Here is a 26,576-nt window from a genome sequence, read left to right on the forward strand (position 1 = left end):
TGGAGACGTTGCCAAGGACTAAAATTGATGATGCATAGAAGGAGAACCCTCCAAAACTAACTCCTCTGCTTTGCTGACCCAAAGGAAGCCAAAGGAAAGAGACTCTCTCACTCCAAGTAACTCCCTAAACTAACAATGTTTAGAAAAAACAAGTATTTTCAAGATGGTTCAGAGTTGGAGGATAGCAGGCAGAGAGTAGAAACTGACTTGGATTTGATTATGGGGTCACGAGAAAGGATCAGAAGTGTTCATTTTTAGTTGTTATTACTGAAGTTTTTATAAAATCCCAAGACATTCACTAGAACTTTACTAATTAAGACACGTAACCCACACACAACTAGACTACAAATACTTATAATACATGTTTTTGGTTTTTGTTTTTTGAGAAAGAAATCTCAACTACCAAAGGTTCACCAGCTGCAGGACTTCAAAGGCAGTAATAGGAGCAATGGTCTCCAATGACTCAATTTGGAAAGAAAAATCTCTCACACAACCCACCCATTAGACAAGATGACATATACATCTACTTCAGGACACCTTACGTTTTGGATGAATAGCCTTGAATTTACTTCACAGCCAATAGCTTGCCAGAGAAAACTTCGAGTTGGATCCTATTACTTAATACACTAAATCCACAGCTCAAAGTCCATCTCACTGGATAACTGAATATAACTAGCGATGGGAATTAAAACTGAGGATGCCAGCAGCCCTGATTTCACTGTTATTATTTGTACTGTGTGAAATGATTTTCATATTGGCAAGTATGGGATCTCTGAAACTGTGCACTCTTCCTATCTACCATGGTACATACGATTATTTGCCCATGCACGCTCTGAGGGGCAATGTGGTACAATGAAAGGAGCCCTGAGCTTGAGTCAAAACCAGTTCTAGTGCCAGCTCTGCCACTATCTGGCTGAAGACCTTGGACCACACTTTAGGTCCAAGTTTACTCATTAATTTATTTAATAACCATGATTTGATCACAGACCTAAAAGAACACAACATTGCTCAGCTGTAAAAGGGGGGAAACTAGACCTAGTTTATAGAACTGGTGTTAGATTTAAATGAGATAATGGGTGTACTTTGCATCCAAGACACATTGGTGCTAGTCGTCTTCTACCACAACTATCAGGCACTGTGTTCAGTCTAAAACACCACTGCAGGGAGCACACTGGAAGCCCTCATCACGTTTGTCATCACTGGGTAAAGCCTCTTGCCTCTTAGTCAGTAAAATCCATGAAGGCCAGGATTTTCTTCTTTCTAATACACAGACACATCCTCTGAACCTGCATGTGCCTCAGCACCTAGTAAGCACTTAATAAATAATTGTTGAATGAATAAATTCTCTTTTATTCCTTAAAATAACTCTGGATCAACTAATATTTTTACCATTTTACAGTGAGGAGGCTGAATAATGAGATAAACTGTCTATAAAATCAGGTGATAAGTCCCTTCCAATTCCACAATGCTATCTATAGTTTTTATATTTTCCAATAGTTCATCATTATATCATTCTTCCTAAATAATTGCTACTTACTCACATTTATTGGTTATTGCTTAAATAATAGCAAGAGTCTCCAACTATAAAATCTACTCCTATCTTTAAGGAAAATAAAATATTTGAACTATAAAAAAAATCATTTGTTTCTAAGAAAACTTTATTCTCACATCTACACACAAACTATCTAATGAGGTTATTCTTAAGAAACTCTTCCAAGTAATTTTCCCAACCTGAACTTCCATATCCTTTTCCCCAAATAAGCAGCGAAATAAACAGTCAAGAGTGATATTAAAAACATGGGGGCAATCCTGTCCCTAAAACATTTCTGCACCAAAATTTGGATTCTTTCACTTTAAGAGCAGCAAGATCATCTTTTTTACTATCTTTCAGAAGATAACTGTAGCTTCCCTAGTCTGGGGCCCTAAATGAGAAAGACCTGGGTTAGATGCAGCCAATGTCACAGGGTCTCGTGGCTCTGAATCAGTATTTTCACACACTCCCAATCATAACTGCCCCAGAGACCTCCTATCCCCAAAACGGACACTGCTGTATCTCAAGTTCAGGTTTACAGAATGATGGCCTCCTCCAAGGCCTTCCTTAGAAAACGTATTCCCAAATTTGCCATCTCACCTCACGCTTCCTTCTCCAAAAGCAGCCTACTCTTTACCACTTATAAGTCTTCTCCTCTAGAGGGCTGAATGTATATTGGGGCACTCAGCAGATATTACACTCTACTCCATCAAAAGGATCTCATAAATTTGTTTTCATTTAGTAATTAACATTCCTCTAGACTCGCAGAAGTGCTGAGGGCAAAGTCATAACGCTTTTAATGGCAAAATCAAAATGGAAGCCCAGGTCAGACTTCACATCTAATGCTGTTGCTGGCAGACCCAGTGATTTTGAGACCGAGCAAGATGATTTTATCATTAAGGCATCACCACTGCTGTGCAGGGAATTTCTCTTTCATTACACCTCAGCTCCCTCCCACCTCAAAACGCTGCGTACAGTTCTAACGTGCTCTGAAACCACAGCAACTTATGACAGAGCAGCCATCATGATGACCTGTAAGTCATCAAGATACATATCAACCACTGGCTATGTTATTAATACTTGAAGTATCAAATTTGCTAAGGAAGCAAAAAGGAGCTTCATTCTTCCTCAAGGGGAATCAGAAACCAGTATGTTCAAGAGAGGATTTCCATAGGAAAACCGCCCCTGCCTCAGACAGCACCTACCATCAACATGTTTATGGGCAAACACAGTATCAGAAAAACATGCTGTGAGTCTTAGAAACAGCATATGCCTCATTTCATAGGGGCTGCTATGGTGCTAGGCATTGTTTTTTGTTTTTTGGGTTTTTTTTTTTTTACTGCATTTCAGAGAAATAACCGTAAAATGAAGGTCTATAACCAGCATATAACACAATAAACAACAGCATCAACTTCTGCACCCTTTTTGTGAATGGTTTCCCTATGCTTTAATTGAAAAGGTAAGTTTTAATATGCTTTGTGTTTTCTCTCAAAATAGTTTGGGACCAATTCTATTCTAAGACTTCTGTATTTACCATCTCCATCCAAGGTCCAAAGATTACAGAATTTACAAATGAAGGACACCCCCTACACACACACACACACACACACACACACACACACACACACACACGTCAGTAATAGAGGAGCTATGACAACAAAATTCCTGAATGACAGAAAGAAACACAGAGGACAGTGGCTTGAAACAGCAATGGTGGTCACCACAAGCTTTGTCCTAGAGTTCAGCTCAGGTCTTTCTGAAAGCCTGGACCAAAAATTCACAAAAACAAGAAGCAGTAACACAGTTCACATAACTTTCCTGAGCTTAAATATATAATAGAGCTGGGTAACTGTCCAACCTAGGTTGTATCTTCAGGGAATCTCAAACTCTCATAAAAAACCAAGGTTTCTGGCTCAAGAAAAGGCTTAAAGTTAGAGATGAGCATTGTTAAATCACTGGTTCCTATTCACATTTCAACCCTTGAAATAACGTTTCACTACTTGTCTCAGTCACCAGCGACTCTAGTCTGTCTTGAGAAAGCTCACACGCCTCCCTGGACTCAGCCATCTCCTTCTCACCGACCGGTCAGGTCCAATACAACCAAAGCTTAATTCACTTTAAAAGATATGTGAACTATTATTCAAGGACAGTAGCTGTCTGTTCACAGAAGCTTCATCCACATCAAGGCAGCTGAGTTTGTGAGCTTGATTTTTGTATTCTTCTTTCATTCTGTCAAAATTCAAGCTTACAGATATTTCTACTTTCAGTCTATTCTTTAATAAATGTCCCGCTCAGTGGAAGACAGGACTCAGAGTTTCAATGACATAACTGCATATTTTCCCAAGAAAATTGTTTATGTACCTTTCCACAAATGTTTTAACTTTTTCACCTAGAATATAAAATCCTTGAAGAAAATGTCTGTCTTCTATAGTTTAGCAAGATACATGCTCAACACAATTTCCAAATCACCTTTAGTACCAATTTTAACCATGAAGAACACTGAAAATTCTACTGTAAATTATCAAATATATGGAAGCAAATATATAAATGAAATTCTTCTGTCATTTAGTACCAAGAAGAGAGATACAAATATAGGATAATTTCTCAAATGAGTTTCAACTACTTAATGTGCTACTTTAAAGCATATTCACAAACAATAGAAATAATCAATCTGAAGAACTGGATTCATCTCTATACACAAGGGACATTTTTATACAGTTGCTCGAAGAATTAGCCACACAAGCACAATAGGTACCATAAAGATTAAAAGAAAGTAACTGCATTAAAAATACTTCAGTTTATTAAAAGGAACGGTTCCTATTTTATATGTATACACATCTATTTTTATAGAAAAGAACACATCTATTTTTATTCTAATTTCCATGACTCACTCCCCACCCATTCACCGAGGAGATAGATAACAGTTGATCCTATTTTTCACCTTTTAATTTATTCTACCTGGAGAAATAAAATTCATCACTGTCCCATGTTATTTTCCCTCCCCTTTGGACATTTATCCACTAAATAAACATCTACTACCCACTGCTGTTAAGCAGTGTGCTGGGTCCTGGGGCTCCATCCCAGTCTCCTCTGCTGGTTTCCCCTATTTGCCCCAATTTCTAAGCGCTGAAGTGTCCCAGGACTCAGCCCTGTCTCATCCTCAAGTCAGTCTACACATGCTCACTTGGTGGTCTCAGCTAGTCTCCTGGTCTAACTAGCATCTATCCTATGCTGACCACCCCCATGTTTATGTATACTGCAGACCTCTTTCCTGGGCTCCAGTTTCACATATGGACTCACCAACTCATCCTCTGCCAATAGATGTTTTACAGATCTCGAACGTTTAACAGGCCCACCTAACTCCAGATCTTCTCCACCAAACCTCCTTTCAAAGGATGAAGTTGATGACAACTTCGTCCTTCTAGTTAGTTAGGCTGAAATCCTTGAAATCATCCTGACACCTCTTTCTGTCATACCCCACATCCAAGCTATCAACAAACCTCTCTTGGAAGGCTGGCCAAGGAGACACTTTGACGTAAGCTTCTGCCCAATCCTGACGCCTCTGCCTCCCTCCCACTATGTTGTTCCCAAGGGCACATGCTTACAAGTATTCTACACACTAAACCCTGTCTGAGTCTACTTCCCAAATGATCCAAATGCTTCAAGTCTTCACTACAAACATCCATTACAATATTGTGCATACAACAGCTTATCCCTACTAGAAATAAAACAAAGGATGATTTTAGCTGATCTATGTGTAGAATCATATAGTTATAGATTCAGAGATTAAGGATATTGCTTGTCTTCTTTACAAGGACACTGAATGCCTCATGCTGCCTTACTACTCTTTTTGTTTATCCTTCATGCAGCAATGAAAGGCTTTAAATAAATCTTATCCATTCAAGTCCAACTGGTATTTTTTCTTTCTCTTCCCTGAGGAGCATCTTTTTTCTATGCTACCACTTCTCTATTACTTCAGTTATTCACTGCCTTTAGTTGTTTATCTTATTTTTTTCAGAAATATTCCTTCATAACAAGGAGGTGCTAAAAACCTCATTTCACAAGTAGGTATGAAAAAGAAATATCTTGAACACCTTTCCTAAAAAGAAATCTAAAGGTAGGTAGTTTAGTACATAAGCCTTTAGGAAAGCATTAGAAGAAAGTAAGACAAGGTCAAATATTAACAATTTACTGAACATAAATTCTCATTACACAAAAAAGTATCTCTCCTTATAACTTCAAAATATTAATAGGGCAACACAGCAAAATATCAAGTGTCAGATGCAGCTAGACTACAAAATGTTATGTTTTTATTTTAGAAGTATGATTTTTATTATTGCTGAAACGAGAATTTTAGAAAAAAAAACTACCATCAGTTTCTTAACATGTAATTTATTTGTAAAAGTCAACCAAAACAATCTGAATTCAATCATCAGCTCAGGAAGCAGATTCCATGACATTTTCTTCCCCTAAATGCTAAATGACACAGGCAGCGATAAAATATGCAGAGAAAGAACCATGTCACAGAAGATGTGACAATTTTGATAAATGATGATAAATTGTGATGTAGAACAGCCGTTTGTAAGCTGCTGTTTTCAAAAACATGTATTTTAATGATGATTTTTGCCAAATATCATTTTAGAGAGATATTCTGTAATAAAACCATTGACAAACAAAATTGGTACCTTATTATAAATTAGAACAGAAATGTATTTAAGTTTTCAGCAAACTTGTAATTTTGCTTTGAATGAGAATGCATTTTAGATCCAGTCAGTTCCTTACAATGTTAAACACAGTCATCATCTGACCCAGAAATCCCACTCCGAGCTATAAAACAGAAATTAAAACATACTTTCACACAGACCCTTGTACATGAATGTTCATACATGCAACATTATTCATAAAAGACAAGAAGTGCAAACAACCCAAATGTCCATCAAGTGACATATAATATCAATAGAACAGAATATTATTCAGCAATAAGAAGGAATAAAGTACTGATACATGCTACAATACGGATGAACCTTGAAAATATTATATTAAGGAAGCCAGTCACAAGAGGCTACATATCATTATGTTTATATGAAATATAAATTCTATTTATATGAAATGCCCAGAATAGGCAAATCCCTAGAAATAAGATGTAGATAAGTGGTTGCCTAGGGTTGAGAGTGTAGAGGGAATGGAGAATAATTGCTAATGGATATAGGGTTGCTTTCTGGGGTAATGAAATGTTCTAGAATTGTGCACCGTGATGGCTGCACAACTCTCTGGCTATACACAACCTCTGAATTGTATACTTTAAGTGGGTGAACTGTATGTGAACTACATCGCAAAAAAGCTATTTAAAATGCCAGTTAAAAAGGCCAGTCATGGGCTTTCCTGGTGGCGCAGTGCTATAGAATCCACTTGCCAATGCAGGGGACACGGGTTCGAGCCCTGGTCCAGGAAGATCTCACGTGCTGCGGAGCAACTAAGCCCACGAGCCACAACTACTGAGCCCAAGTGCCACAACTACTGAAGCCCGCGCGCCTAGAGCCCACGCACCGCAAGGAAGAGTAGTCCCCGCTCGCCGCAACTAGAGAAAGCCCACACACAGCAACAAAGACCCAACGCAGCCAAAAATAAATAAATAAATCAATTTACTTTTTAACAAAAGGGCCGGTCAGGTTGTAGCTGTTTATAACTTGTATAGACTTTTCAAAGTCTAAATCCCTAATTATTAAAATATGTTTCTTACTGTCCACAAACCTCATTTCATTTCCTTACATAAAACCATCTGCCTATTCCACTATAAATACTACACGTAGTGAAAGAAAGTGCTTCTAAAATTAAATCATGTTTTCAAAACAGATTTCTCCTTAATGTATTTAATTTTAATGATTCGCATGTGAATTATCCACACTTTCCATTAACTATGGTTAAATTTTCAATCTCAGATAAGTATCCCCCAATACAAAAGCACATTAACAGGCCATTCCTCTCCCAACACAAGCTGTGTGGACTAAATTTTTAACGTATTAGCTTGAATTTTAAAAAGCAAAATTAAGGAGGCAGATCTGTAAGAAAAGCAAGCACATGAAGTCTCAGAAGTTTAGAATGGAAAATATTTTCAAGATTGATCCTCTTCAGGACTACCGAAACTTTAATATCTAAGAACTAACCCCAGGAATTTTGTGATATTCTCATATCACCTTACTTTTTAAATTTTTATTGGAGTATAGTTGATTTACAATGCTGTGTTACTTTCTGCTATACATACCTTACTATTTTGCCTTAGTATTTATATTTACATTAAGTTGATTCCTTTCCTTTTTTTTTTTTTTTTTAAACTTAGCAATGTATGACACAACATCAGTGAACTTATGGGTTTGGTAAGCTATCTGTACTAGGCGAACAAACATTACAATAAATAAAAGTTTAAATGGTGATGTGTCTATCACTTAAAAACATCTTGCACATGATCAGTACTACATCTACCACACTATGGGAAACACTGATCTAGTTTTATCTTCTAATTTTATGGGTGAGAAAGTTGAACTTCCTGGTGACTCTCAAAAGTCTGTGCACATCAGAACCTCCTGGAGGGTTTGTGTTAAAATAGAGAGTGCTGGGCTCTTCCCCAAGAGCGTAGGTCTGGGGGAAGCTCTGAGAATTTACGTTTCTAACAAATATCTAAGTGGTACTAATGCTGCTGGCCCAGGGACCGCCCTTCAAAAACCACTGACCAAAACCTACTAACCCCAAATTAGTCAGACCAGAATTTAAACTAGAACCCAATCTTCTCTTAGATGCTCTTATAATTATATGCTCTATCACACATGTTTAATGTTGCTGAATTTTATTCACCTTTCACTTAATTTTACTCTTTTCAATAAAGGTGATTATTAAATGCTAAAGATCAGGTTTATACATTTTTAAGACTTCAGAGTTGTTATAAAATAGTGATTAATAAAAATTTAAGGAAAAGAACATTACAATCACCTTTGAGGACCCTGAATCCCTTTTCTTGGTCACATACCCTCCATTAGTCCTTTGAGATAAACATTATCTTCAAGTTTGTGTCTTATCATTCACTTGCTTTTCTTGTTAATTTTCTCATAGCTGTATCTCTAAATAATATATTGTTTAGGTTGTATGTTCTGAGCTTTATACTATATCTTTTTATGCTATTTGCTTTTTTATTCAATATGATGTTTTTGAGATGTAGCCCTCGGTTTTTATCAGCAATTCATTGCTTTCATGGCGGGACACTATTTCATCTACAAGAAAACAGCACTAAAATTGTTGACTTCTTTTTCATTTTGAAAAAATCAGAGGTAAAAAAGAAGTTGCAAAAATAGTACAGAGAAGTCCTATGTATGCTTCATCCAGTTTCCTCCAATGGTTACATCTTACCTAACTATATTACAGTATCAAAACCAGCAAACTGGTTTTGGAACAATGCTTGTGTATAGTTTCATGCCATTTTATTATATATGCAACTCTCAATTTTTAAGTTCTTTTTTCTTTTTTTTTTTTTTCTCGCGGGCCGCACAGGCCGCGAGACCAAGGGCCGCGGGGGCCGGGCCGGCGCGCCGCCCCCGCCCCGCCTCAGGCCGCCCGCGCTTGGGCCACCGCCCGGCGACGCGAGGCCAGTCCCACCCCGCCCCCACCCCCACCGCCGGCCCGGGGGTCGCTCACCTTCCGCGTTGCCCCAGACCACCATGCCCGGGCACAGCCGCCTCCTCCGGCCTCGCTGGCCCCGCCGCCGCCACACGGTGCCCTCGCCTGGGGCGGGGAGAAGGGCCGAGAAAGGAGTCGCACCGCCGCGCCGCGGTCCACGCTCGCCACACGCTCGCAGCGGCCAACCTGAGCGCGCCCAATGGCTGCTCTGTCCCTCCCCCTCCGACGGGCGCGCGGGCCGCGGCTCCGCCCCGCCCCTCCCCTCCCCTCCCCCTGCGGTGGCCGGCGCGCTCCCAGGCTCCTCCCCGCCCTTCCCCACCCGCGGCGGTTCCGGCCCCGGCTCGCACTCCGCCCCGCGCTGCGCAAGTGCCCGCCTCGCGCCTAGCCTCGGGCGACCCTGAACCACCGGCGCGGCGCCCCTCCCAGGCCCGCCCGCGGAGGTCAGCCCCTCCGCTGCACGTGACCGTCTCGCTCGCGGGGGCGGAGAGGAGCGCGGCGCCTGCCCGCCTTCCGCATCCCGAGACCTGCGCGCCTCCCGCTGGGGTTGATGCGCTGTTCTCCTCTCTGCGAGTCCCCGCCCCGCGCTGCACTCCCCAGTCCGGGAGGACACTAGTTCAGGGACCGACCATGCTTAATCAAGATCATTCTATTGATATTAATGAATATCTGAGTTACTTCCTTTATTCCCCCCCCCCCCGCCAATTAAAGACAATGCTCCTACCTATTAGAAAAATGAAAATCCAAACACTGACAGCCCCAAATACTTGCAAGAATGTGAAGTAATAGGAACGCTCATTCATTGCTGGTGGGAATGCAAAATAGTACAGCCATTCTGGAAGAGAGTTTGGCAGTGTCTTACAAAACTAAACATACTCTTACTATACGATCCAGCAATCGGACTCCTTGGTATTTACACAAGGGAGTTGGAAAATTATGTCCACATCAAAAACCTGGACACAGATGTTTCATAGCAGCTTTATTCATAATTGCCAAAACTTGGAAGCCACCAAGATGCCCTTCGGTAGATGAATGGGTAAACAAACTGGTGCATCCAGATAATGGAATATTATTCAGCACTAAAAAGAAATAAGCCATCAACCCATGAAAAGATATGCAAGAACTTTAAATGCTTATTACTAAGTGAAAGAAGCCAATCTGAAAGGCTACATACTCTTTGATTCCAACTAAGTGATACCATAATGGTGGATAATGTCATTAGTCAAAACCCAGAGAACATACAACACCAAGCGTGAATCCTAATGTAAACTATGGACTTTGGGTGCTAATGAAGTGTAAATGTAGATTCATCAATTGTAACAAATATACTTCTCTGCTGAGTAGTTGATAATGGTGGAGGCTATACGTATGTGGGAACAGGGGGTACATGGGAAATCTCTGTACCTTTTCACTCAATTTTGTTGTGAACATAAAACTGCTCTAAAAAAATAAAGTCTACAAACTTTAAGCTATAAGATGAATAAGTTCTGAGGTTCTAATGTATAGCATGGTGACTAATTGATAACACTGCAATGTATAACTATAATTTGCTAAGAGAACTTAAAGGTTGACCCCCAAAACATATACATATATATTTATATATTCCTCTTTACCATAAATGTACGGCTGTGCTCCTGGCTTCTCTAATCTCTTCCAATCATCTATGTTTATTTCTGCTCAGCACCATGCTGTCTTAATTGGTAGAGTTTTATAATAGCGAGTCTTAATATCTAGTAGGTCAAAAATCGCCAATTCACTCTTCCATTTGCTGTTAAGAATCAGCTCACATGTTCTATGTGGGGGAGGGAGGTGAAGGAAATTCATTTTAGTGTCATAAAATCTCTAAAACAATTTGGGGAGAATCACATCTCCTGTAGATTGAAATTTTCTATTGAAATAAGATTTATTTCTCCATTCCTTTAGTTTTTCTTAAGTGTCTTTGTTTTATACTTTTCTCCATATAGTTGTTGCCTATTTTTGCTAGAGTTATTCCTAGGTACTTTATAATTGTGATAATATTATAAATGGTATCCCATTGCCTTTTCTAAATAGTTGTAGCAGAGTACAGAAATGCAACTGATTTTGTATATTGATTTTGTTTGCAGTATACTTGCTAAATAACCACTTTTATTCATTCGAATACTTCATCTGTAGATTCTTTTGGTTTTTCTACAGGGACAAGATATCCTCAATGACTAGTGATAGCAGTTTCTTCTTCTCCAATGCTAAGAATTCTTCTTTTTCTTCCTGTGTAAGACTTCCTATATAATGCTGCAAAGAAGGATTATCTTATCTTATTGGTGAAAGGTGTCTTATCTTGTTTCCAATATTAAAAAAGAATGTTTTCAATGTTTCACCATTAAATATCACATCTGCTGAATATTTATACCTTCTAATGATAGTCTGTTCATTTTGTATCATGAATAGATACTGAATGTTATGGAATGCATTTTCTACATCTCCTGAGATTAAATTTTTTTTAAATCAAGAATTCAGTGGGGGACAGATGGATTGAGAGTTTGGGGTTAGCAGACGCAAACTATTATATATAGGATGGATAAACAACAAGGTCCTACTATACAGCACAGGGAACTAAATTCAATATCCTGTGATAAACCATAATGGAAAAGTATGAGAAAGAATGCATATATATGTAACTGAGTCTCTTTGCTGTACAGCAGAAATTAACATTGTAAATCAACTGTACTTCAATAAAAAACTTTCTCTGGGGCTTCCCTGGTGGCGCAGTGGTTGAGAATCTGCCTGCCAATGCAGGGGACACGGGTTCGAGCCCTGGTCTGGGAAGATCCCACATGCCACGGAGCGACTAGGCCTGTGAGCCACAATTACTGAGCCTGCGCGTCTGGAGCCTGTGCTCCGCAACAAGAGAGGCCGCGATAGAGAGAGGCCCGCGCACCGCGATGAAGAGTGGCCCCCAATTGTCGCAACTGGAGAAAGCCCTCGCACAGAAACGAAGACCCAACACAGCCAAAAATAAATAAATAAGTAAATAAATTTAAAAATTTTTAAAAAAAAGATCGCATCATTAAAAAAAAAAAAAAAAAAAAAAACTTACTCTGCATTCATAATGTGTCACACTGTTCTAGACAGTAGAGGTAAAGCAGTGACCAAACAGATGAAAACACTTGCCCTCAGGGAGTTCACCTTGTATTAAAGGAGAACAAACACAATGAATAAATAAAATGCATAGTTTGTTACATATTGATCAACACAAAAGACAAAAATGAAGTAGAGAGGGGAACAGGTAGTGTGGGGAAGGAGGTCTGCAACTTCAAATGCAGTGGTAGGAATGGGTGTCATTGACAAAATGACATCTGGCAAGAGCCTGCAAGCAGAAACAAGAGCATAGCTTGTATGCAGTAAGCACTGCAAGGCAATATGAAGTTCTGTTACAAATTCTGTGAAGGAAAAGTGAATTTCTGAGTAGGTTCACTGGAAAATATAAATGTTAACATACTATTTTAGTTGCTAATTCCCTATCACAAGCAATGAAGCTTAAAAATCTTACATGAACTATTAAGTAAATTTAAAAAACAGCTGAAACCATTATAACCACCAGTAGTACCAAAGTAGCATTCTTATTAAAAGTATGAAAATAACCATTTCAATACAGAATACAGAAAGATAACAAAAATTATTCTGTTGTTCAAAGTAAATTATTATAAAATTTCAACTTGGGTCACAGAAGCCTATCAAAAAAATAAGTATGGGAAAAGCATAGGTGGAAAAAACAAATATTCACAAGTACAAGACCTAAAACTCATTGTAAGTACTCCCCATAAGTAATCTGACCCAATCCAGGGCTAACACTCTAAAGAAACATGAAAACAAAAAGACAATCACTCAGAGACCAGATGACAGAAAGAGGAAAGGAATCGTTTCAAAGATGTGTTACAGAAAGTTCAAGTACAAAATTTTCAAATGAATATTGAGAATGCAAAAGGAAAAAAGACCCAGCAAGTCTAACTAGCAATGAAACAAATAAGCAAAGACAAAAAGAGAAGTACATCTAAACACACAAAGACTGACCAAAAGAGAATAAGGAAACTCCTAAACCAAAAGGTCACAGAGGTGTCCTATCCAACATTAGCTCATGGGATGATGACAGGTGTTTATGGGGGGGAGGGGGGGCGGTGAATAGGTCAAAGTTAATCTGTTAGATTCTTGATGCAGTACATCTCAGAATCTTTCAAAATGCCACTATGGATTATGAATCACTAACCTACTTTGGGGGTAGGGTATGGGGGGCACAGAGTAAGTACGCATAAGGATGTAGTCTTTCCCATGCCAGCTCACCACGGAACCCTTTATTTTGCCCAAAAACAAAAGTCTGTGAGAAAAGTGTTGTCCTAAAGGATGGTAAGACAGATGAAATTCATAAATCACTTTGAAGAGTTAAAGGAATGCTAAAAAAAAAAAAATTTAAGGACTTTCTGGTTGTTGTTTTTTTCTTTTATTATTGGTAGAAAGCCAGCCAAGAATCAGTTGGACTTACAAACATGAGTACATGGATGAATAAAAGATAGAAAAGAGGATAAATCAAAATTCTGATATATTTTACTGAAGAGGATATTTGGATACAAATGTTGTTATGAAGCAGTCCAACTATGCTAAAGTAAAGAAAGAAAAATGCAAGGGTTGTACTCGTCCTAACTGACAAAAGTGAAATAAATCACCAGGATGGAATGGTATCCAACCAGAGTTCTGGATGCTCTTGAGGACGACTATGAATTTGTAGGCAAAGTTAGATAGAATCATCCGAATAGCCCCAAATTTGGCTCCTACAAAGGCTCTGGAGAAGACCCAATAAAATAAGATTCATTGTGGATTTGTTGGAAGTATAGGGTAGGTGGAGGGAATTTTTAATTAAGAATAGACTCAGACACTGAAGTAAAAATAACCTAATAGAAGAAACACCGTAAAGTTATAGAATCTATAGATATCTGTATTAATTCTATATCTATAGGTAGATTCTGTATCTATAAAGAGAAATAGATATAAAACACCTGAAATTTTTTGAAGTGGTAAATAAACTGAGGCAGGAAATAATGTTGATTTAGACTTTCGACACATCTTAGACAACATTCTTCAACAAAGGCTTAAAATATTAAATCACTATCAAAAGAAATATTCTGCCCCAGATAGGAAAGTGGCTTGGTGGCAGAAAACAAAAGGAAGAAATAAGCAAAATTTCAAATATAGTTTATCTCGGGATTTTAGTGAAAACTAGTCTCATTTGTATAATATTGAAAAATGGAGCACACGGCAAATGTTCAGGTTTAGAAATGAGCAGTGAAATGCCAAGCGCCAGAGATAACCGATGGAGAGTTATTTATTTATTTAGTACAGTCCTGGCAATGACAAGGGTCATAGCCAGTATGATCCACGACATTCAAGGAAGCTCTCCACGTGCCAAACACCACCTGAGTCACTGTATGTGCATTACTTTGTTTAGTCTTCACAACTTCCTACAGAAGTAATTGCCATTTTATTCCATGAGTTTACAAGCTAGACAGTAAAGGCTCAGAGAGGAAAGTAACTTCCCCAAAGATCACTAAGGTAAGTAGGAGGCAGTAATAGTAGCTACTAAATGATAGAGCTAAAATTTGAAACCTGGCAACTGACCCCAGAATCCTTACCTACTTTGGGGGTAGGGTATGGGGGGCACAGAGTAAGTATGCATAAGAATGTAGTCTTTCCCATGCCAGCTGACCACGGAACCCTTTATTTTGGCCAAAAACAAAGCACTGCGAGAAAAATGCTGTCCTAAAGGGTGGTAAGTCAGATGAAATTCATAAATCACTTTGAAACGTTAAAGGAATGCTAAAAAAAAAAAAAAAAAAAAAAATTAACTACTGCACCAATGGTTCTCAAACTTGAGCATGCATCAGAATCACCTGGAAGGTGTGTCAAAGACAGACTGCTGGGCCCCATCCCCTCGAGTTTCTGACTAAGCGGATTTTGTGGGTTCCGAATTTCTATTTCTATCAAACTGATGTTTCTGCTCAAGGGCCCACACTTGGAGAAATATGGTCCTAAGCCACAGGTGGTGAAACAAAGAAAGCAAGAGATCACCATAAGAATGGTCTCGGGAAAAGGAGAAAACCTAGGTGAAGAAAGCTGGCGTGGAATTAAGGAAAGGAGGGATGAATCATCCAGTAAATGGGGTCAAGCTAAAATCACATGGAAATTTTCCTGGGCCTTTTGCTCCCTGGGTGGGCAAAGAGTCTTCCTGGGACCTCAAACAGCCTAAAACTATTCAACCCAGCTTCGGGCACAGTATAAATTTAATGGCAAAAGGATGTCCCCACGTTCAGGATCTCTGTACTCTGGCTACCACCACAAACCTTACCCACTGACAATGCCTAGAACTCCTTTAACAGGAAACAAAACGTTTTACTTTGTAGCAAGAAATAGAAGCTTGAGAAGGAAATAAGTCCTAAAAAGTGAATATATATCGCTGTCTACAGATCTCATTCCAAATGTAAATGACTGCTTATAGATTAACCATAGGTCTAATATAACATGGCATGTCTAATATTCTTAAAATTACAAAATTTCAGTTTTATTACTTTGGAGAGGAAGCATGATGCTACATGAAAGGCATCAAATTTGGTGTTAGAACTCCTATATTTGGGGATAAATGACTTCTGACAAGTCTTTTTTTGTTTCTTTGTTTATATTTTATTTTTGGCTGCGTTGGGTCATCGTTGCTGCACGTGGGCTTTCTCTAGTTGCGGCGGGCGGGGGCTACTCCTCGTTGCGGTGCACGGGCTTCTCATTGCAGTGGCTTCTCTTGTTGCAGAGCACAGGCTCTAGGCACGTAGGCACGTGGGCTCAGTATTTGTGGCTCGCGGGCTCTAGAGCGCAGGCTCAGTAGTTGTGGCGCATGGGCTCAGTGGCTCCGCGGCACGTGGGATCTTCCCGGACCAGGGCTCGAACCCGTGTCTCCTGCATTGGCAGGCGATTCCTAACCACTATGCCACCAGGGAAGTCCAGACATTTTCTTCATACGTAAAAAAGGAGCAGTAGGGACTTCCCTGGTGGCACAGTGGTTAGGAATCGCCTGCCAATGCAGGAGACACGGGTTCGAGCCCTGGTCCGGGAAGATCCCACATGCTGCGGAGCCACTGAGCCCATGCGCCACAACTACTGAGCCTGTGTGCCACAACGACGGAAGCCCGCGCGCCTAGAGCCCGTGCTCCGCAACAAGAGAAGCCAGCGCAATGAGAAGCCCGCGCACCGCAAGAAGAGTAGCCCCCGCCCGCCTCAACTAGAGAAAGGCCACGCGCAGCAACGACCCAACACAGCCAAAAATAAATAAATATAAAATTAATTAGTTTTTTTAAAAAAAGGAGCAGTAATTCCCCACAGAGATGTGAGGATCAAAAGGGATCCTATTTGTGAAAGCATTTGGTCAATTATAACTCACTTTTTCAATTATAAGGTGTTAGGACTACTTCGGGGAGTAACACGTTTTATACAAGCTGTTACTAGATGTGCACTGTATTCAAGTTTAGGGTGCATATTAACGTCCAGTGTCATTTATACACAAGAGATGCCTTCTAGGCTCAAGAGACCAAAGTTACAAGTGATAATCAGGCATTCATGAAGCTGGGATTTGATAACGTTTCTCCCAGTCTAAACGCAGTGGGAAAAAGCCAGAACTGAAAGTGGACACAAACTACTTAGTATTTTAGGAAAGCAGGAGAGACACAACAGGATTGGGGAGAAGTATCAAGTCTATCAGAAGCTCTCAGGGACGCCTGGCGTCTACCTACAGAGGCTGCAACCAGCATATTCTTAGGACAAAACCCTAAGGTAGTGGGTGGTTTTTTGTTGGGTTTTTTGTTGCCTGAGAGTGAGCTACTGTCCCGATATCTCACTCTAAAACCTATAGAAAGAGAAGGGCTGTGTTCCTCCAGCTGTGGCACCTCAGGGTAGGGTCCTCTACCTAAGGCTCTGAAAAAGTAAGGAGAGCACAGTGCTACCTCATAGTACAAAAAGGTACATGAAAGACCTATGTTCTCCTTCCTCTGCTGCTGGCAGGCACTAAGATGAGGAAGAGATGCTCAGAAGGCCATGGCATGGTGATGGAGGAGTCCAGTCTGGCTGCGGCACCTTCACGACCTTCGGAAAACTGTCGGCAAGCTTTCAGTAGAGTAGGTTCAGGCCACAACGTGCATATTCATCTTTCATCTGTTTAAACAAGGCACTCAATAGTAGGTGTCACTGGTCACTTCCTATTGAACAAAGCCTACAAGATTTTAGGTAAGCATCAAGACACTGATGTTGGGTCAGGCGAAGATTTCTTAGCTATGACACCAAAAAGTATATTGATAAAAGAAAAAAATAAGCTGGGCTTCATTCAGATAAAAAATAATGCATTTCAAAAGACACCATTACAAAAGTAAAGACGTGCCATGAACTAGGAAAAAATATTTGAAAATCATATATCCAATCAAGGACTTGTATCCAATAATAACACGTGTTGGCAAGGATATGGAGAAACTGGAACCCTCATGCTTTGCTGGTGGAATTGTCACATTCGAAACTGCTACTTTGAAACACTGATTCATCATATGACCCAGGTAATTACCCCTAGGTAACCACCCAAGTGAAATTAAAACTACATGCACACATCAGCCAGAGCGGCGAAAACGTGGAAACAAACCAAATGTCCATTAATTGGTGGATGGATGAATAAAATGTAGTATATCCATACTATAGAATATTCTTTGGCAATATGATACATGCTACTGCATTACCTCAAAAACATTACGCTAAATAAAAGAAGCTAGACACAAGAGACCACATACGGTATGATCCCATTTATATGAAATGTCTACAAAAGGCAAATCTATAGAGGTAAGAAGTAAATTATCAGTTGAATGGGTCTGGGGGTGGGAATGAGAGTGATTCCAAATAGGCACAAGGTTTCTTTTGGAGGGTAATGGAAATGTTCAAAAATTAGATTACATGATAGGTGCATACAACTCTACAAATTCACAGATTTTACTAAAAACCACTGAATTGCATATACTTCAAAAGAGTCAATTGTATGGCATGTGAATTATACATCAATAAAATTGTTTAAAAAATAAAGAAATTTAAAAGAGAAGTCAGGGACAGCCCTGACCCCAAACCTCACTATGAAATGTTAACATATTTACACAGAAATCTGCCACTTCTCCTGATGTCGCCCTTCCAGAAACTTGACTCTTAGGATGACAAAGAACGCGAACAAAGAGTAAGAGACCTCCAAACAGGGTCTAAGATAGCCGTGGCTCATTTATGCACTTTAGACTACAGGAGAAAATGGAAGTCCTCCCCTCGCCCCTACCCAGCCTGAGATGAAAACTTAATGACGCATAGGTACAAATGCAGGGCACCTAATTTGCAGCTCGATTATCTGGTTTTCCTCAGCAGCTACATTAACTAAGTGACAGTTAATACTGAGGATGGGATCAGAAGCAAACTATCAAAGCACAGGCCTCTGGGTCTGGTCAGCCCCTTACAACTTCACACCACTGAGGGCAGGGCAGCAACGGTACCCTGGTGGCCAAAAATGGTTATGACATCTGTTATCTGAGGCTGGAAAGAGAAATCAGTTTCTCAAAATGAGGTCATCAAAATGGCCATGGGTATGCACCCATTTATGATACAGGTTCTCTTGCCTCACTCAAACCAACTGAATCAGAACCTCCAACAATGATACCTAAGAATCTGCATTTTTTTTTTAAATTTATTTATTTATTTATTTTGGCTGTGTTGGGTCTTCGTTTCTGCGCGAGGGCTTTCTCTAGTTGCGTCAAGCGGGGGCCACTCTTCATGGGCCACTCTTCATCGCGGTGCGCGGGCCTCTCTCACTATCGCGGCCTCTCTTGTTGGGAGCACAGGCTCCAGACGCGCAGGCTCAGTAGCTGTGGCTCGCGGGCCTAGTTGCTCCGCGGCATGTGGGATCTTCCCAGACCAGGGCTCGAACCCGTGTCCCCTGCATTGGCAGGCAGATTCTTAACCACTGCGCCACCAGGGAAGCCCAGAATCTGCATTTTTAACAAGCCCCCTCGATGATTCTTATGTTTTAAATTTTATTGTGCACAAGAGCCCTTTACTTAGAGAATATTAGAGATGGAAGGAACCTTGATGATCATCTAACCCAAAGTTCACATACTGTAGATGAAAACACTGGGGACCAACGACGTAACATGATTTTCAAAGATCAAATAGTTCTTTAAACTCTTTAAAAAAAACAAAACAAAACTATGTCTCTAGTCCTACAAATTGTCAAGACTACTACTGACAAAAGAGAATATAAAATGTACCTCGTAAATATTTTCTTCAAAGATTGATGAAGATAACATGCTTCATCATTTAAAGGGATATGTTTCTGCTCTCAGGAAAATTAATCCAGAGCACCTCATTACCTGAAGCTGCCAACTAAATGAGTCATCATAACAGTTAAATTATTTTTTCCTTGTTGGTATGTTCAGTTTAATTATTGCCTTTTTTCCCCAAACCTACCTCCCTTGAGAAAATGCATAGGTTATTTGACCCAAAACACCAACATTCTTACAGATCACAAGCATTAAGTCATCATTTCCTCTGAAGCCACATCTCCAGGGCTGCAAGTCATATTTTTATATTAATGCAGCCTGAATTCTCCTGTGCGTGGGTCCTAAATCATGAGCTAGCAAGAGGGAGGAGATATGGGGATATATGTATATGTATAGCTGATTCACTTTGTTATAAAGCAGAAACTAACACCATTGTAAAGCAATTATACTCCAATAAAGATGTTAAAAAAAAAAAGATTACATTCTATTGGAGGAAAACAGTCAATAAACAAATATACAAATTAATTAAAAAAAAAAAAAAGTGGGTCTGTTTCCAGGGGCCTATTTAGCCAGTGGGTTCATCACCCGAAACCTCAGGCTCCCTTTCATTATTCCTGCTTGATCCTGCCTTTTGATAATTTACAGTAAAGCACTATTGTCTTATTTTCTGCTTTAGACAAGCTTAAGGGAGAGTTTCTTAAGTCACTTGACCAAAATATATTTTGGAGCATGGAAAGAACATAGTTTCTTTGTTTTTGGGGGGGTTTTGTTTTCACAAAAGGATTACTTGGATTCAAAATCTTGTTCACTGACTTGTTAATCGTGATGTAGTGACATGACAAATTTCTCAGCCTGTTAGAGGCTTTAATTTCTTTTTCACAAAATGTAAAGAATAACACCTACCTTGCAAGGTTTTTTGCAAAGAGTCTAAAAAACACGTAGCACGTAAAACAGATAACATATGTAACACGAACAGTGTCTATTGTATATAAATAATTGTCAATGAAAAAATGTTGCCTGCCATATCAGTAAACAAAGGATGTTGCAGCCATCAAGCCATCACATTATAGCCGCCCCAAGAGTGAACCCTGAGGAAACTCAGGATGGAAACAGGATGCCCACCATCTAGCAGTCAACTGCCACAGCCTCCCCTGATGGTGCACCCCGAGGGAACTCAGGATGAGAAAGCACAGGATACTGGCCCACATAGCTGAGGTGCATATCAAAGGAAGGATTTCAGTGAGCCCAGACTTTTGCATCTTCCCAGACACAGAAAAACACTAAAAATTCATTAACTCGAGATGTCTGGTTTTCTTTAATTAACAGGAATCTTTCGATGTTCCGATGACCTGGTCTTTGTTGCAAAAACTCCTATAGTTGATGGTTCCTCCCTCTCCTTTTTGGATCAGTCCCTCAGAGAGAGCTGAGAGGCTGTGTCCCAGGCTTAAGTCCTCAGTTTTGCCCACCCAATAAAACATATTTCTCAACTTTGAGGTTGTGCATTTTTTTCAGTCAACATCATATATATGTTAAATATACATGTATAGAATATATATACACAAATATACATATATATTAGTGTAGGGGGTAAAAACATGGACTTTTCCTTGTTATTTAACCACTCTGAACCTCAGTTTCCATTTCAGCAAAATAGACATATTAACAGGTCCTAAATCACAGTGTTGTCAGAAGGGCTAAACACACATAAAGCATGTACCCGCTGTCTGGCAAACAGCAGGAGCTCAACAAATGTTGTCCAATGGCAAGGCAGCCCTCAAGAGACCAGCGGTCAGTACGTGGTGGGTATTATGATTATTGTTCATTTCTTTCAGGGGCAATCTGGAAGCGCAGAGGCAGAGGTTTGGAGGAATTTTAGGGGTCCACACAATACACCCAGGTGGGAACAACACAGATCCCCTGAGTGGGGTTCAGGGAGCACCTCAGCAGCCCTGGCCCTTCCTGCTCTCTCAGTTGGGAGGGTCTCAATGCTGGACTTTGTATTTTCAAAAGATGGCCCGGGCCTTCTTCAGAGAAGAGGAGGTGACAGACAGCATGATGATGGCTGATGAAGGTGTGGGATGATGAGCGGAGAGTCAGCTTGTACCAGAAACATCAACACTCAACCAATGCCTGGCTCTACTTCCTCACCTGTTGATTGATGACTAGGCTTTATCTAGTTTCAGGACGAGAGTAAAACACAAGGATTCGAAATAGAGTCACAAGTGTAGAAAACAAACTTATGGTTACCAGGGGGGGAAAGTGGGGAGGGGAGAGGGATAAATTGGGAGATTGGGATTGACATATACACAACACTACCTATAAACTAGATTACTAATCAGGACCTACTGTATAGCACAGGGAACTCTACTCAGTACTCTGTAATGACCTGTATGGGAAAAGAGTCTAAAAAAGAGTGGATTATATGTATATGTATAACTGATTCACTTTGCTGTACACCCGGAACTAACACAACATTGTAAATCAACTATACTCCAATAAAAATTTTAAAAAACACACGCAAGGATTCTCCAAAGATCTTATGTTTGGACCTGATTCCTAGATCTTCTTCTGGGAATTGGGGGTGGGAGGAGAGAGAGTAAAGGAAACAGTGGGGTGGGGCGGGGGGACGTGCATAGGGAAATGAGCGCTTCATGGTGGAAGCACTGAAGCACCACAAAAGGAGTTCCATCGATCCTGGAGAAATCCCCTCACGTCCCCTCCAGGAAAACTTCAAAACTCAGGACTGTCGATTCAGCGCACCTGAAAAAAACAGAGCAGATGGACGTCAGGACCCCGTTGGGATCCTGCAGCTCCATGGCTGCGGCCCCAGCAGTTTTGAGGGCAAACAGCTTACTCCAGAGTATTGATCCAGCCACAGCAAGGTGCAATCTGCTTAAAAAAAAAAAAAAAAAAAAAGTCTGTTTGAGAAATAGACCCACAGACACAGAAAACAAAATTTCGGTTACCGAAGGGGAAAGGGTGAGGGGAGGGATAAATTAGGAGTGTGGGATTAACAGAGACACACAGATATATGATATATGTAAAATAGATGAACAACAGGGTCCTACTGTAGAGCACAGTATTACTGTGCTCAATATTACTCAATATCTTGCAATAAACGATAATGAAAAAGAATCTGGAAAAGAATATATATATACGTATGTATGTATACGTATGTATGTGTGTATGCATAACTGAATCACTTTGCTGTACACCTGAAACCACCAACAATGTAAATCAACCATTCTTCAGTTTAAAAAAATAATTTAAAAATAATTTTAAAGTCTGTGTATGTACAGCAACCCTACCCCGTCAAGCCGGAAAGACGAACAGCAGTTAAGTGTAGACAGAGGCAACCCACCACATTGTCCCCAGCACGCAACTCCAGACATGGTCAGAAGCCTTTTACTGCCTGAGAGTTTTAGCACATGAGGGGGAAGCTTTTCAACTCAATTAGCATTCAATGGTCCTGATGCTCAATCACAGGGATCAGCTGGGAAGTTACTAAAGCCATTACCAGGGGCTGGAGTCGCCAGCTGAGTTTGAAATGTCAGTGCCTTTCCCCTGACACCACCTCCCCTCTTCCCACTGTCCCTCCCAATCAGAGGTCCTGATAATTTGGTAACCTTTCACAACAGCAGGCAGTCATCCTTCAGTCTTGGGATCAGGGACTTTGAAATACCCAAGGAGTCAATTACAGCTTGGCTCTGTCCCTGGGAAAAGAAAGCAGCATCCGAGAGGTGGAAGGAATTGGGGTCCTGGGCAACGCGGGCACGTGAGTTCCGAGGCGCCTTCTCCCAGATGCTGCCTGCATCCCACCAAAGCTTCCGAGGAGACCACAGCCTGTAGGGGTAGAAAGAAGAGCCTGGGAAGACCCAGCTCAAGGTTGCTCTAAGCAAAAGAGAATATGAATGGAGAATTGTCTCGAATTAGAGGAGGATTGCAGGAATGTAACCCTTTGTATTCTAAAGATCTGACAGTGAATTGGTAGGTAGGTAGGACCTTGGCTAGTTGTTAATCAATACCCATTGGCCCTTTCTCTTTGCTGCATCCAGATTCCCTTCGACAGCCCCCTTGCCTCTGGGTGGGGCCCTGGAACGAGCCCTGACCAGTGGACCATGCGCAGAAGTGGCTCTGTCCTCTCTGGGCAGAAGAGGCCAAGAGCGTGCGTGCCTTCTCCAAGCTCCCTTCTTCCAGCGCCGGGGCTCGGAGGACCTGAGGAAGGTGACGCCACAACGTTGAAGGACCCTGAGTCCCTCACATCTGCAAAGAACAGAGTCTCCCACTCCAACCCTAGCCAGTAAATCGAGCAAGTAAGAAAACTTGAACCTGTATGGATGAAGAATGTCGCCTGCCCTATCAGTCAACAGAGTGTTGCAGCCATCAAGCCATCATCAGCCATGGCAGCCATCCCCGATGGTGCACCCGGAGGGGATTCAGGATGGAGAAAAGCAGGATGCTGGCTCTAGAGAGTTCAAATGCACATCAAAGGAAGGATTCCAATGAGCCCAGACTCCTGCCTCTTCCCATACACAGAAAAATGCTAAATTCATTGACTTGAGATGTCTGGCTTTTCTTTCATTAACAGTAATCTTTTGATGTTCCGACTACCTGGTTGTTTTGGGGTTTAACGTTTTGTTTTGTTTTGTTTTTGCAAAACTCCTATATGTCCTGGTTCCTCCCTTCCCTCTTCAGTGCAATCTCTCAGAGCGATCTGACACTGCCTCCCGGGCTTAAGTCCTCAGCAAGTCCACCAAAAAAAAGATGATTCTCAACTTTTAGTTGTGCATTTTTTTCAGTCAACACCTGCTAAGCCACTGAGATTTTAGGTTGTTTGTTAGTACAGCTACCATCAGTTATCCTGACTGACAAAATGACATAATCAGAATTACAAACAAAAATATCCATCATATATATATATATATATATATATATATATATATATATATATATATATATATATATATATATTTATAAACAACAAAATAACTGAATTAACTGTCCAAAAAAGGGAGCTGGTTAAATAAAGGATGGTACACGATACAGCCGTTAAGACACGTCTTTGAAATGATGCTAATGACACAGGGACACGATAAAAAGTGAACTTATTGTGTTTTATACTGCAGAGTAGTAACCAAAAAGTAATTGTAAAATAATTTAAGTACTTTGCTTAGAGTCTTTGAAGGGGATTTATGGATCACAGATTTTTTTTTTTTTAATTCTCCCTTTCCCGTCTTACCACAGCACTTGCTCCCACACTTCCTTCTTCAAATATTCGTGCACAAAATCCCCGCCACTAGCCTACTTACCTCTAGCCTCCCCTTCCTTTTTTCCCCAATACTGTACCCCCAAAACTAAAGGACAGTCCACCATGCAGAAAAGGAAGAATAGGTGGAAGGAGGGTAAGACTGCTAACAGTCATACATCAACAATGCTCACCCAGAACCTCTGGCAAAAGGAACTTCATTTTTCTACATCTTTCCAGAATCAGAATCTCTTGCTCACCTCTGGCCCAGGCTCAAAGGGAGCTCTTGTCGTCAGAGAAAAATTAAGGAGTTCTCCACTGCCTGTGAAAGTAACTGAGGATGCTTTCTGATACATTGCAGGCACGGAGAGAGAGCATGTTTAGCTTAGTCAAGGCCTCTTTTATGACATGGAAAGAAAAGAGGTCAAAGTTACATTAAAATGAAGAATCAAAGAGTTCTTTGATTTTTGAAAGAAATCATTAATTGCATGACTTTTGATCAGACTGCATGTCTTATCAAATCTGGAGCTCATACTTGCACGTGGATGAATAATACAAGAGTCCCCACAAGATCCCTCTTCCTCTGCAGCCCCATGTTTTTCTCCCTTTGGCTGGTGACAGTGGTTTTGTTCCTCTACGTGAGTTGGATGGGTTGGGAATGTGTCACTTTGAAAAGAAGATGCCCTAACACCTCTCCATAAAAAAGGCAGAGTTCTGGTTACCTCAGCCCTCCCATCCATTCTGGGCACCCACTCAGGGCTCCAAAATGATCTTGTTGGCTGGGCCTTCACAGTAGATAGGTGTGAATTAAATGACGAAGCTCTGGGCTGCGTCAGACAGAGGGGGCAAATCATAGTGTCTGATAGGACAGGTATTTTGCCCGTTTTTAAATTTCTACACGATGGGGGATCCTTTTCTAGGTTGACCCATCTGGAAGTTGCTTTCCCCCCCCCCCCTCCCCCGCCCCAGGTATCAAATTCAGCCTCAACAGAACATGGGCCCTCAGAGATGCCACAAACATAGAGACCCCAGAATGAGAAAAAGGAGAGCGCTGTAAACCTGGATCTCAAGGAGGACAGAAACAGGCATTTTGCAGACAGCATGAAAGGAAAGCACAGAAAATGACTCCACTTAAAACAGAATTTTGAAAACAAAAAACAAAAAAACAAAAAACAGAATTTTGAGCTACAACAGCTCCGGGGACTTGAATTCTCTCCAGTTAGTAAATACATAGTTTGCACCATCTTACCACAGAATAATCTGAGATAAGATGAGAGACAGGGTACTAAAGATCGACAAAACCTAGATTTTGAGTGAGGAGGACTCTGAAATGGGCAAGAATAGAGACATCTGCACTCAATACAAAAAGCTGAGAGTTTTGTCCACCCTTGTGAGGAAGGTATTAAGAACCTCAGTAAAGGGGCTTCCCTGGTGGCGCAGTGGTTGAGAATCTGCCTGCCAATGCAGGGGACACGGGTTCGAGCCCTGGTCTGGGAAGATCCTACATGCCGCGGAGCAACTGGGCCCGTGAGCCACAACTACTGAGCCTGAGCGTCTGGAGCCTCTGCTCCGCAACAAGAGAGGCCGCGATAGTGACAGGCCCGCGCACCGCGATGAAGAGTGGCCCCCACTCGCCGCAACTGGAGAAAGCCCTCACACAAAAACGAAGACCCAACACAGCCAAAAATAAACATAATAAATAAATAAAAATTTTTTACAAAACACCAAAAACATAAAATCTGGAAAAACGTTGAACACCTATATACGCCCTGCAGACTTT

General features: G+C 40.8%; 1 protein-coding gene and 1 long non-coding RNA gene across 2 annotated transcripts in view; both read right to left on the minus strand.

Moving 5' to 3' along the window:
• LOC130707377 (uncharacterized) overlaps positions 1 to 9,432 on the minus strand; it is a 37,210-nt gene extending 27,778 nt beyond the window's left edge. Inside the window, exon 1 of the long non-coding RNA XR_009007264.1 lies at positions 9,215 to 9,432. This is a non-coding gene — a long non-coding RNA (uncharacterized LOC130707377). The remainder of the gene's footprint in view (positions 1 to 9,214) is intronic.
• The window catches only part of LOC130707369 (ELKS/Rab6-interacting/CAST family member 1-like), a 467,400-nt gene that overhangs the window by 310,837 nt on the left and 129,987 nt on the right, over positions 1 to 26,576 (minus strand).

The sequence above is a fragment of the Balaenoptera acutorostrata genome, chromosome 2 (assembly GCF_949987535.1).
Source record: "Balaenoptera acutorostrata chromosome 2, mBalAcu1.1, whole genome shotgun sequence".
NCBI lineage: Eukaryota > Metazoa > Chordata > Mammalia > Artiodactyla > Balaenopteridae > Balaenoptera > Balaenoptera acutorostrata.